Genomic DNA, 14,577 nt, shown 5'->3' with positions numbered 1-14,577 from the left:
TGGACACCATCACAATTTTGAGTTAGAGGGTTCTGGGAGCTATATGGGTGTGTGTGTGTGTGTGTGTGTGTGTGTGCGCGCGCGCGCTTGTATATGTTTGTGCATGCACGATACATAAATGTTTATACAAGTAGTGGAGCATAGTTGCCAGTTGCCACAATAGCTGTGGGGAAAAAGAACTGACCAGAGTGGACACCATCACAATTTTGAGTTAGAGGGTTCTGGGAGCTATATGGGTGTGTGTGTGTGTGTGTGTGTGTGTGTGTGTGTGTGTGCGCGCGCGCGCTTGTATATGTTTGTGCATGCACAAATCTCTGTGAGCATGTGCATTTAATATAGGCAGATATTACTTTTATCCCATGTTATGCACAATACATGTCTTAATCCTATCCCCAATATTTTTGCTTTACCACTAAATACTTCTGATTGTCAAAAGTATTTTCCTCTGTCCTATCTCTGCATTTTCACTTATAATATTAACTTTTCCTGAAATAGTCTCTTCCACTTTAGTTGTCATGGAGCAGATTGTATTTTCCAAAGTTTGCTGCAAACATCTCTCTTCTTTTGCAATGTGACCTTGGCATTCTTCCCATTGAAAGATGGGGGAAGAGTCTATATCCTTTCCCCTGGAATCTGGGAGGGACGGTGTGGCAGAAGTGATAGAGTTTCCAGCTGGTTAGCTGTAACTATTATGCTGGAGCTATAAGCCTTCAAGTAGGCTTGAAGTCTGACTGCCCTGAGGCCACCACACTAACAGAAAACCCAAACAAGCCCACGATGAGAATTCACATAGTGGAGTCCCGAGACTGCAGGAAAAGAGACAGATACATAGCTAGCCAGATCCTGGCCCCTCCTTATCCTACTGTTTCATCTTCAGCTATCATCTTACTGAAGCTAAATGAGAGACTCTAACCCAGAACCACCCAACTGAGCCCTTCCTGAGTTCTTGACCCACAGAAACCATTATATATTATAAGATGAAGGTCTCTGTTTTAGGCTACCGAGTTTGCAGTGATTTGTCATACAACTGAGCCCAGACTCCCTTCCTTTAAAGCTATTCTCTTGAATATATTTAACATTTATTAACTTTACTACATTTAACTACCTCTGTGATCTTGAATGCATCCCTTCCTACTTCTAGCCTCAAATTCCACACATTGAACTAGGTAATGCCTAAAGGAGAACTGGAAAATTTTACACAACATCTGTGTTGCTCCTTCATTGCTGTGTATGTATAAATTTGTGTTTATTTACTTATTTTTAATTGACACATATTGATTGTACATATTTATGGGGCACAAAGTTACATTTCAATGCATATATCCAATGTGCAATGATCAAATCAGGGTAATTAACTAAGCTGAGTATGTACATCAAGCATGATACTCTCACTAGATCCTCAACATAGTTTGCACATATGGATGGTTATAACTCCATCATCTATGACTCACATAGCAGTCAAAGTCACCCTTGAAACACAAAAGCCAAACTCAGAACCCTTGGGTGACTTCCATCACTCTGAGTCAAGTCCAAGTGCCTTCCTTAGCCTAGAAGTACCCCCCATGACTTGGCCCTATCACCTCTCTTGTATTAACTCCTGCCACTTATTTCCTTTATTTAACTATCTACATTGGTCTTCTTGTTTCTTGAATATATTGAGCTCATTTCCATTTCAGAGCTTGTGCACTTTCTGTTTCCTTTGCCTTAATGCTCTTTCCCTTGATCTTTGCATAACTCATTCCCTTGCTTCATTCTGTTTCCGCTTTAATATCTTTTTCTTCCAGTGTCCTTCTGTTATCATCCTATCTGGAGTTGTCCCTACAACTTGCCCTTTTGACACTCTCTTTTTCTCTGCTTTATTGTTTTTCATAACACTCATTACCAAGTGAAATTATATTATGTATGTAATAGGTCATATAACTAAAGATTTCCTGTTGTCATACATTTATCTGAGGCTGCAAAGGTGAAAGCAAGGTTGTTAATTGCTCATACTTTATGAAGAAGACTGCCAGACCTATGTATATCTATAAGAGGAGACCTAAAAATTGTCCAATGGTTCTTAGCCCTTCACCCATCTCCAGGGCACATAAGCAGAGGTGAGAGGAAGATTGGAGCACAAGTACGTCTCTAAAGAGAGTTTCCAGTGCCTGTGCTGTGCACTGACCCCTCCCTACAAGGAGAGGAGACTTCCTCTTTAACATAAGCCAAGTAAATGGTTTGCAAGAAAACTGCTGAGCAAATGTGACCCATGTCTCTAGATTTTGGTGGAGGTAGAAGGTTGGTGGATTCGGACTGATGCCAGATTCCTGCCTGAAGAGACCCGAAGATAGGAAGCTGGCTGGAGCCTCTCTGAATATAAGGTTTGTAGGAAGTAAGAGCAGTGAGAGCAAGTCTCATTCCCTGATGGTAGGACAAAGACAATCATGCTTTTCAGAGGACCAAGAAGACTTGAGCAATGGACCCAGAGAGGCTTACCCAAGAGCGTACCTTACCCAAGAGAGTTTCCTGCCAGTGAAAGGCACCCAGCGGAAAGGCTGGAGGCACAATATTGAATGTCACAGCAGGTGTGTGTTAGAAGAGTGAGTGGGTGGATGGGTGGGGTTACAAGTGACCTGATTGGGAGGCAAGACTCTTGCCAAGAAATGCTTCTAGGAGAGGTCTCCAGTGAAAGGAGATCTCCAAAGGACCTACAAAGTTTCCCATAAAAAAGAAAGGCTCAGACTAAAGTTCTACTGAACTGAGACCCATCCTGTCCCTTAAGTGCCCTTCTTCTTTTCCTTCCTCACTATCCCCCAAAACTGGAGGAATCAGACACAACAGATAGAGGAGTGAAGAAGACTAAAGAAACAGAGAGGAATCTAGCCATGTTCTCTACCCCTTTCCTGTTGTAGATTTCTTAGTCCGAGCTGGAAGATAAGCTAAACCTAAAAATCAATGAGACAGTGATATTTTGATATTAAGATGGATTTGTATTTAATATCCCTTAAAATAAGACTCTTCAATAATACCTGGAAATTATTTTAAAAACCTATGTAAGACACCCCAGATTTCATCCAGGCATCAGGAAGAAAACTTCAGCATAGTGTATTAAAAAAGGTTAGCAATAATTTAAAAAAGAAAAAAAAAAGATTCTGGTTCACATCCCACTGAATCTAGTTGTTAAGTAAGCTTATTACACATACACACACACACATAAACACAAATACTTATTTATTATGTATTTTCTGTCACATATAATAGAAGGTAAACTCTATGAGGGCAAGACCTTTGTCTACTTTTGTTCACTGTTGCCTCCAGTGTTTAGAAGAATGTTGGTACCTTGGAGTTGCTAATATTTTTTTTCCTTGAAAAATGAATTCTAGAAGGGTTGAAATAAACTTTTTGTCTGGATGTTATAATTCCTTAGTATAGAGCTATTCTAACTCATGACTTCAATAGGAAACATCCCCGTGGAAACTGGTGAGTTGGCCGGAGAGGAGGAGACTGGAAAGTTCTGGTGCAAGCTCACTTACTAGCTGTGTGTCTGGTGGGTCACTGCACTGTTCTGAGCCTCGCTTTCCTTACCTGTTGAATAAAGTTCCATTCCTTATATGACAAGGTCCTAGTGAAGATTATGTTTGTGATATACGAGGGGTCTTCAAAAAGTTCATGGAGGCCGGCCCGGTGGTGCACTGCTACAGTGGGCCGCTTGGGAGTGCTGTGGCGCTCCCGCCGAGGGTTCGGATCCCACATACAGACCGGTTCCTGCTCACTGGCTGAGCGAGGTGCGGGCGCAGCACCGAGGTTGCGATCCCATTGCCAGTCCTGGTCCGGTACAGGCGCGACACTGAGGGTTGCAATCCGTTGCCGGACACGAAAAAAGACAAAAAGGAAAAAAAAAAAATCTGTCAATTTTTTGAATACGCTCTTTGGTTATTTTGAGTAATAAAAAAACTTCCAGATTACTTTTATCTTTAAGGGAGCATAGTGAAATTTTAGACATGGCATTATGTTTAGAAATTGGTCTTTCAACTTGCCCAAACACAAGCCTTACAGTGAACGTGGGAAGCAGTTCTATTAGTGCTGCCACTGAGAGCGCAGCCCTGCTGTCATGGGGCCACAGTCTGGGGAAGCCGCCAAGAGTCTGTGAAGTTATTCTTGCCAAAACCTGGTAATAAATAGTGCAGCTTTCTTGTTTGTGTAGCCTCACTGGTTCTAACCACCATGCAGCTTTCTCTAGCAGATTCTAGTGGCTTCTGTGGCTGGAGGATGTCTGGGGTCAAGAAAGAGAGCCCCACACAGAGGCAGGGGCTGTACCACTGCAAAGCATGTGGAGCGTTCCAGAACTGCCGGGAGCATTCAAGGGCACGGCCGGGGCTGGGTGGAAGCAGAGGCAGTGTGTGGACAGCCAGCTGTGCCTGAGCCAGCCGGGCAGGAGAGCCCCTGATGCAGAGCAGCTGACTCAACTCTGCAGAAGGTTCCAGAAGGCCAGATGAGCTAGGCCTGGTTTCCAAGTCCAGAAAGAGGAAACAAGGAAATGTCATTCATGGGATCTGAAAAAGTTTAGACACCACGCCAGTGCGGGGCAGTGGCCACTGGCAGCTCCTTAGGCTCAGGTCAGCGTGCCTGTCCTGCAGAACGATGTCCGAAAGGCCCCTGGTGTGCACCATGGCCCAGACACCTGTCCTTCCACAACAAAGGCACACTTGCAGCTGAGGATCCCAGAAGACCCCTTCCAGAAGCACCTGCACAGTCCTAGTACCACTGGATGCTGTTTGGGACCAACTAGGAATAGTGGGACCTTGGCACCTGATGCGAATTTCCTCAAAGCTAGTCACTGGTTTGCGTGACTCTTGTGAGGTGTGTGTCACTAGCCTGGCACTGGGTATGTGCTGCACATGGCTCTGCAGCTGGGCAGGGGGGGAGGGTGTCATGCTTTTGAGGAGCAGGACAAGGCCAGGGCAGCGGGTGACGGCAGCTCCACGTGCTGAGCATCTCCTCCGTGCCAGCATCTTCCGGGGTCTGCACGGGAGGAGTCTGAGGCCCAGAAGAGGGGTCGGCTTCCTGGGGTGGGGTGCAGAGCAGGGGAGAGCTCATGTGCTTGTGAGCTAGTTTAGCAGGGGGTGGTGAAGAGAGCCCCAGGAGTTGCAGGGGCAGCCGAACAGGTTTCTGGCTGAGTGAAGCTGCTCAGTGACCGAGAAGGCAAAGACACTAGGGGATTAGGCTTACATTTCAGAAGGCGACTATGATCCTGTGTTCCCCACCTGGCCCTGTGGGCCAGGACAGAATGAGGAACCTGCGTGCCAGGTGCCACAGCCAGGTTTGTTAGTGCTGGGGACCAGCCCCAGCATGTTCACTGTCAGAGCTGGGGGCAGGACAGTGACATTTGTGTCCAGGGGCCGCTTTCCCACCATGGGATGCTGTGCAACCCATGCCTTGTAGTGCCTTGTCAGCTCCTTGTTAGCCCACCTGTCCTTGGTGGTGAGGTTGTGTCAGATAAGAGGTCATAACTCTTTGGTTTGGTCTGGTAATAATGTGGCCATTCCCAGTCCCAGCTCCTTTTTGAGACTTTGGGCCCTCAGTTTATGCTCTTAATTTCTGATCTTGTCTGACTCCCCCTCCCTTCCCACTGGGAGGGTGCCGTGTTTTGAATGTCCCCCAAGCTCATATTGGAACTTAACCCTCAAGATGGTGTTGGAAGGTGGGGCCTTTACATGTTTTGTGACTTTTTTCCACATGGTTCAGTGTAGACAAAGAAATAGAACTTTCCATACATATACATGCTTTGTATTACAAACTTTTCCAATTTCATATATTGCATGTATGTTTTGTGATTTTTTTCCACATGGTTCAGTGTAGACAAAGAAACAGAACTTTCCATACATATACATGCTTTGTATTACAAACTTTTCCAATTTCATATATTGCATGAAGATTTGTGCTTTTGGAAATTTATAGAGGCTAAAAAGGGTTTGAGGCTGCAAACCTGTGACAAGTGAGCCCAGGGTAACTGAGGGAACACGTTACTGAGGAAAGACATTACGGGTCAGAAATTGCAGACCTATTGTTAAATGAGGCATGGGACACCACTGTTGCCAAAGTTTTAAGTTAATTGCTGGCACTTCTCTTGTGCATTTGATCAGACATGAGAGAGAGAAATTCTTCTTGCCCTTCATAAACTGTCAACAAGCCAAATGAAATATGTGTTGAGAGTAAATGCAAACCTTTTTCATAGTTAGAGAAGAACATGATGCAATGATTTAGGCACCTGGAAAACATAGCTCTTTCCCCATTATACTTATTTTTTATATTAAAGTAATGTATTGATTGTGTACTTGAAAGAATACATTTGGACGGTCTTCATAAGATTTTCTTCAACTTGACAGTAAAGCAATATATATAGCCATCTCTGAATCTCCCATATGTGGATTTTCCCATTTGTAAATTATCTGTGGCACATTTTTCAATCCTGATGGCTTAGGAACCCATCCTGACACTTTTTCCCTGCTCAGAAAATGAGGAAATCATTTGAATATGAACCCAAACAAATGCAAGTCTGCAGGTCAATCTGTTGCAGAAATAAAAAACCATCACGTGATACAATTTCGAAGCCCTCTAGCAGAATGGATGAATTTCTTTGTATTCCTATAGCAATTCTTACCCACTTCTATTATAACATTTATCACATTTTATTATAGTTTTTCATTTGCTTGTCTGACCCCCTAGGCCAAGGGTAAAGGGAGGTTTTAAATTCATTTTTCTTCTCTACACTCTAACTTCTGCATCTGGTATTCAATAATGTTAATTAATGTATAATGTTAATGTACAAATGAATGAATAAATAAGGTTTTGCATGCCTGGCTCCTATTAGGATATGGAGAATTGCCTGTAAATAACTTACATTTTATGGCATTTAAAGCTCTAAATAATTTTAGAGAATATCCAGTACGATGTGTTTTTAAGCTTTACTTTTTCCTTTAAGCAAAAGAATTCTGATTTTAATAACATATTATTTTAAACTTTATAAATTATGTGACAGACGGGTTTAAAACTGACCTAAGAAAAGAGGAGATACGTAGCCCAGCATCATCCCTTGGCTACTTTACTGACCAAGCTTGAGTCCTGATCCCAGCACAGAACCCTATGTCTCTATGTAAAGCAGTTTGGAGACAACTTTGTCTGTATGACCTCATAATTTTACAGATGAAGCCCAAAAGTTTATTGGAGTTCTCCAAGGTTATTCCCTAAGCCAAGACTGGATCTTGGTCTCCTGAATGAACAACTTCTTTACAACTATACTGTTTTTACTTCATCATTATTTCTGTGGTTGTTTCAGATCCCCCACACTCCCATTCCCCTTCAACAAGGTAAAGGAAAGACAGCAGACTGTAACATCAATTAGTTTAAAATGGGCAGCCCCATGTGACTTAACTTCTACTATCAGAAGTGCTCTCTTGGTTTTGCTTTGGGCATACCACCACCCTGAGTGGGATACGCTGTGGTATGGCTGAGAGCTTATTGGACAGGATGCTTTGCAAGCCCCGGACATGATTTCCTGACCTGAATATGCATTAATTCTCCCATGGGCAAGAGGGGTTCAACCAGCTCTTGACTGTGTGGTCAACGGGAATTGGTGTAGGAGAAATAATAGAAATCCATAGAGAATGCAAAACCTCACAGCAGCTTGGCATCTGTAGTCTCTTCTAAACTTTTATCCAGGTCTGCCTAGAGGTAGCCAAAGTGACATACTTATCTTGCCTGATAGAAATGCAAACAGATAATGGTAAGATGGTGATGGTAATGCTGAGGATAGTAATGCTTATGAGTTGAAGTGCATATTGAAGTTTACAGCAAGCACTGACAGACTGTATTCCATGGTATCCTTAAAGACAGCAAATGTGCCAAGAAAGTGATGAAACTGAAGATGAAGGCTAAAATGACTTATCTAACATGACACAATGGATGGTGGTGCTATGGCCTGAGTGCTCGTCCCCTCCAAAGCTCATGTGGGAGCTTGATCGTCAATGTGGCCGTGTTGGAAAGTGTAACCTTTAAGAGGTGATTGGATCAGGACTATGTTCTCATGAATGGATGAATCCATTCATGGAGTAATGGGTTGATGGTTTAATGGGTTATCACGGGTGTGGACTGGTGGCTTTATAAGGAGAGCAAGTGAGCATGTTAACAAGCGCTCTTGCTCAGCCCTCACTGTGTGATGGCCTCTGTCTTCACGGGACCCCGTAGAGAGTTTCCACCAAGAAGAAGGCCCTTTGCAGGTGTGCTTCCTGAACCTTGGGCCTTCCAGCCTCCAAAACTGTAAAAAGCAAATTTCATTTTATTTATAAATTACCCAGTTTTAGATATTCTGTTATTAGCAACAGAAAACGGACTAATACAGTCAGAAATGGGAATGAAACTCGGTGCTTTTTCCCTCTACACATTACTACTATGACAGTGCTGTAGCTGCAAGAAGCAGCTAAAGTCTTCCAAGCAATCCTCCGAGCTTTCTAATCCTACCCTTTTTTTTTTTCATTCTCTCTACCTCCTTTTCCTCACTCTAGCAGTCAGGATTCAATCAGGGAAGCTGATCACTATAATATAACGGAATAGGAAATTTGTCATAGGAACTTGTCTTTAAGCAAATACGGGAGCAAGCAGGAAAGTAAAAGTCCAATAAGGGGAATGGACGATAAGAGAGAGGTCGCTAACCAGCTGTAGTACAGCCAAACAGGTAAACCTGAAGCTGGGCACGTCTAAGTACCACGGTGTGACCACAAAAGTGTCTGGCATAGAATCTGTAAAATGTTGTCAGCTCTTATTGGCTACTGCCTCTATGAGATCACAGCAAAGTGTCTCGGGGGACCGGGGTGGATGTTGGTCACAAGGACAAGCTGTCAAGAAGATCTGAATATGGAAAGGGAAAGAAAGGAAAAATTGGACCCTATCGGCACCTTTGCATCTGTTTGTCACCATCTCTAATCAGTGGCCACCCTAGAGGGCAGTGGCTGCTACTTCACTTCCACCTCGCAACTTTGAGAGATGTTATGGGAAGTGGGAGAAAGACCTTCTTAAAGTAGGGCAGGTAAGCATCACTAGGAGCAGCCCCTGAACTGTGTCCTAAGTTGACTGGGGCCGATGAAGATGAATGCGTAGGAGAAGCGTGGTACTAGAGCAAATTCCAGGAATGTGGAACATAAGCTGGCATGTACCTTTACTGGGAGCAAATCCTTATGGAGGCCAAGCAGGCTGTGATAGGGTGGTGGAATGGTAGGGAGGAGTGGTGGAGAGTTTTTCTAAGCAGGAAAAACTGCTCATACAAGACAAGAGAAGAAAAGAGACTACCAGAGATTCACTTCCCCATACCAATAGGCTTTGTGAGTGGTGGTTGGGGTGGAATGACAAGGCAGGAGACTAAACAGGTAGACAGGACATAAATGAAATAGTATTTATGCCACGCTAATGATATTTTTAAATGTAATTTAATTTTATTTTACTTCTCAAAATACATTGTACTTGATTTTCATGCCCCTTTACCCATTCCTCTCCACTCCCCCCCCACACACATTGTATCTGTGCACTTGACTTAAATAGTTCAAGGAATTTTTGTGGTTGTTCTGTCTTCTTCCCCCCCACCTTTTATTTGTTTTTATGTTTATTTATTTGTTAATTTTTAGCTCCCACAAATAAGTGAGAACATGTGGTCTTTCTCTTTCTGTGCCTGACTTGTTTCACTTAATATAACTTGCTAAGGAATATTTTTTAAAAATAAACTTATTTAATTATTTGAATATGAATATATTCTTTTGTTCTAACAATCAAAAAATATAAAAAGAAATATAGTGAAAAGTACTCACACACTATAGGTAGCAGCACCTATTTTTTCCTTATGCAACCTTCCAGAGTTTATTTTATCACATCTCAGCAAACACAAATGTGTGTGTGTGTCTGTGTGTGTATTTATGCGTGTATTTCCCCTTTTTAATGCAAATGGGTTTTGCATTATTTTGCATCTGGCCTTTACTGTGTCTTGGAGATCTTTTCATATAGGTACATACAAAACTGTTTTAATGTGTTTTTACCATTTTCTTTTTTCTAACAACTACATGAATTCTATTATGATAGTATGATATACTATGATATGATAGTTTATTTAATCAGTCGCCTTTAAAACTATTTTAACATTTTCTTTTTACCATTTTCTTTCTTTTTTTAACAGCTACATTAATTCTATTATGAGTGTATGATGTACTATGATGTGATAGTTTATTTATGATTGTATGATATACTATGATATGACTATCTATCAAATCACAGTATATCATACAATCATAATAGAATTCTAATAAAATTAGAAGCAAAAGATTATGCTTCTAGTCTTTTGCTATTATAAGAATGCTATAATCAATAACTTTACATCAATAATTTCTCAAGTATGTGTGTATTTATAGGATAAATTTTGAGAAATGGGATCATGCGTCTGCATGTTTATGATTTTCAGAGATACTGGTATAGGATTCTTCCAATTTGCATCCCCACTGGCAAGGTATGAAAGTGCTGTTCCTTTACACCTTCCCCAGTTGTTTTGATTTGTTTTTTGTCAGTCTGAGAGGTGAACCCATGTATCTTTAATATACATTTCTCTTATTATGGATGTGGAAAGAACATTTACTTTTCCTTCCCAGGGAAATGTCTGTTCATATTGTTTGCACATTTTTTTATTTTTAAGCATTCTGATTTGAACTTTATTCTCTTTCTCCTGGCAATGGAGTCTTTAAAGGGATGATGTGATCAGATTTAAATTTTAGAAAGTTCCCTTTAGCAGAGGACTTGAGAAGAGTAGGTTGAAGCCAGGAGAGACAGGAGAGAAGAACACTAAGGAGAGGAATATGATTCATATTGAAAGTTCAATGAGAGATGCTAAGGGCTAGAAACTATGGCACTTGGAATGGAGAGGAAGAAGCTAATTCCAGAGGTAAATGGAAGGTACAACAAAGTGGGTTGTATTGGTTGGTTTCTTGGTATAAGGGAGAAAGAAGAATCTGGGAAGATTCTCGGGCTTCTGATTTGGGGGACTGGGGGGCCAGTAACTGGGAATAGAAGTGTGAGAGTAGGAACAGATTCTAGAGGGAAACTGTGAAATACTCATGGAATGTCTACTTGGTTTATAACATCCAGAATCTTAGGAGTGAAGCCAGGACTAGAGCTGAGATTTGAAATATATACGCTATTTTCTTAATCTGAGGTTCTCACGCTAACAGGGAAAGGGAGAGAAGTATCTATGTTGGAAATTTTTGTAACTGTTTTAACTAGTGGGTAAGATTAATTTATAATTAGCATATTCTTTGTTTGAATGCAAATGTTTTCTAAAGCTCCTCATTCTTAACTAGGCTAACACTTCCCTTGTTTCCACCAGTAATTTTCTTGGCAATCCTTTCTGTACTATTACAGGAAAAATCCTATTACAAATGTTGTATGAGATACTCCATAGCCAAGTCAACTCTAGTGCAAGGCAGCAGTGTTTGTCACTCTGCTAGGCGGGCCCTTCCAGACCCCACTGGGCTCCATAAAGCCAGGAGTATTTTCTTTCCCACCATCACACTTCTAGTCATTCTGGCTGAGTTTAACTCATCTGAGGAATATCTATTTGGTTTATAAAATGACTTCCTTGGCTTTGTATTGCTAGAACATTGCATAGGTCCTGGCACATAGTAGGTGCTCAAGAAAGGGTTGCTAAAAGCAGAAAATATTGATGGAGGGACTTAAATGCCAGACATTGAGAGTGAGCTGCTTTTCTCCCCTATCTTCTCACCCTGTTTTATAGTTGCCAAAACACAGGAATATTGAACAAAATCCTCCCACCTGTATAATTACCAGTGAATTCTCTGGCCCCTCTGCACAGAATAATAGTGTGCAGTTTGCTCTGTAGATTGGGAGTAGGGGAAAATTGCTAAACTAATATAAGTTGTATCATTGCCAAGCCATTCTTCAATTACTTACTCTGTCACAAAGTATAAAACAACCTTAAATACTACTTAATCCTCCCCAAATCTTGTTTCAAATTCCTTTTCCTAAACTTAAAAACTACAGAAAAATCATCATGAATTATTTAGGAGTTGGGGTGGGCTGTTGGTGGAGAAAGAGCATGAGGAATATATAATAACTGCATGACACCCTTTTCCCCACCTAAAAATTTTACAACCAAGATGCTTGGCATCTCCACAAATTACCTCACCTGTATTTACTTTAAATCTCTAGTCCAGGTGGATTCACCAGTCTCTTCACATGTATTCAGTTTTTCATCTCTGTGCCTGCTTTTTGTGTTGTTTTTATTGCAGCATAACATACACATACAGAAATGCATAGCCCATAAATGTATGGTTAATACATTTTCACAAAGCAAACACTCCCATGTGAACATCAACATAGGTGAAGAAATAGACTACCACCACCCCCACCACCCCCACCCCCTGGAAGCTTCTGCTGGTGTCCCTCTGCCTGTCACCACCTCTTTTCCCCAAAGGTAACCATAGCCACTATTTTGATTCTAACATTATACACTTTGCCTTTTGGAAGGTTATATAAATAGTTATATATGTTGTGTATGACATATTCTCTTTCTTGTTTGGTTCCTTTTGCTCAAAATTATACATGTGAGATTCTGATGTTCCATTAATTTCATTGCTAGGTGGTATTATATGAATATACCACAGTATATCAGTTCTTCTGTTAAAAGGCATTTGGGTTGTTTGGAGTTTTGGGCTGTTATGAATTGTGCTGATATGAACATGTGTGTCTGTGTTATTTTTTTATCCCTCTTGAACTTCCTTTCTCTCTAGCTCTGCCCTAAAACTCCTTAATTCTTAACTCAGATTTACATACACTGGCTGTAAGTGAGATTCATCACCTCCAACACTTCCATCTTTCTACTCTCCTAAAATACGTCTCATATATCACCAAATGGTTCCTTATATTAAAGCCATTTATACATGTGAATTATTTCCTTTATTAGATGGTAAGCTCCTGAGGGCAGAAAATGTCCCATTCATCTTGTCATTTCCAAGTACAGTATCTTACTTATATTAGAAATTCAATAAAGTTTCTGTTAGTGAATGGATGATATAGAAAAATTTCTCCCTGATGTGTGAAATACTACATCAACTTGGATGTAAGTAGACTCCTTTTTATTGGGACCTATTAGTGTGGAATATACTATAAAGCATATGTACTTCACAGAGCCTGGTTTTCCAAAGCCTTGCAGTTTCAAATATTGACCTTGCAAGGACAGGAAATTTTCCTCAGGCTATAAGTCTCTGTTGCAAGATAAGAATTGTGGCACAGCAGGTTGCTGGCTCAAAGACAGACTAGTTACTGATTGTTATGTAAAGATAGTGTGAAATGCTATAAGAAGGAATGTTTGCTAAGGTCAAGCTTGTGTTGATAAGACCGCTTAATTGTCTACTGGAATGTCATCTGGCTTGTTTCAGTGAAAGTTACCAACCTATACTGTTAAACTATAACCCCACCTTTGTTTTCTTCCTGTAACTTCCTGGTCTGGAAAATAAATGCAGGAAGAGAACCCCTATTTGGAGTTAATTTCCCAAGGAAGGGATCCCTCTCGCTTGAAGGTTCCAGCAGGAGATTAACCACTTCGGGGCCTCTCACTGCTCAGGGCTTTGAGTAATCCTTTGCATCTCCATCACCCAGGGGAGGTGGGGTGACAAATCCATGGGGGGTGAAGCAACACAAAACAACATATATCTTATCAATAAGAGCTCTGATCAGACAGTTAAAACATAGATGTTTTTTCCTGTTCAGATGTAAGGTTCATATGGTCAATACTTAAAATATCTGAAAATTAGTTTTTAAAAATCTGGAAATATGGTACTGTTTGATAGAAAATTCATAGACAATATCATATGCCATTCTGTGTAGGTCCTTGACTGTATTGTTAAAAAAATATTGCTGTAGTTGCTATTATTTCAGCAAATAATTATTTTATATTACTATGTGCCAGGCATCATGCTAGACCCACAATATGCTCTCTATTTATTTCATGTATTAACAGAAAAAAAAAACTCAGACAATTCTTATTAGGGGGCTATTTTGAATTCTTCAGTATGACCATGATTTAGTTTTGAGTAGCTTCTTTCATACAAAGAAGATCAGGCCATATTGTGCTGCATAGAATTAATTAAGATCAAGAGGCGAAGAGATAGAAAAACAACAGAAGACGAAATGTTGGTGTTTGGGAGATGCTAATCATTCACCAGTCTCTGTTTTGGCTTCTAAGCAATTAAGAGAAGACAAGAGCCAAAGAGAGATTGCAATATCAGCTTTTTAATTGGTTAGGCTGGATTGGTGAATGTGACAGAACCTTCTGTGTCTTGCTACAAATGAATGCACCCACCCCAGTCATAGGCAGAGAAACTAGAGATGAGCAGGCTTGCCCCTAGGCATCACGTCCAGCCACTGAGAGATAACCACTTAGGGTCAGAGAGCAGAGACAAGCTCACATCACTGAAGGCCAAGTTGTATTTGAGAGATACAGAGGAAAATTGGGTAGAGCATGTTTTATTTTTCTTTATATATATACACACA

General features: G+C 41.0%; 1 pseudogene; it reads right to left on the bottom strand.

The window, feature by feature from the left end:
• Nucleotides 1–4,809: 4,809 nt before the first annotated feature.
• The window catches only part of LOC103610265, a 134,959-nt pseudogene continuing 125,191 nt past the window's right edge, over nucleotides 4,810–14,577 (bottom strand).

This window comes from Galeopterus variegatus, unplaced genomic scaffold (genome assembly GCF_000696425.1).
Source record: "Galeopterus variegatus unplaced genomic scaffold, G_variegatus-3.0.2 Scaffold163, whole genome shotgun sequence".
Taxonomy (NCBI): domain Eukaryota; kingdom Metazoa; phylum Chordata; class Mammalia; order Dermoptera; family Cynocephalidae; genus Galeopterus; species Galeopterus variegatus.
Note: the sequence above shows the minus strand (reverse complement) of the source record. Positions and strands in the feature narration are given on the sequence as shown.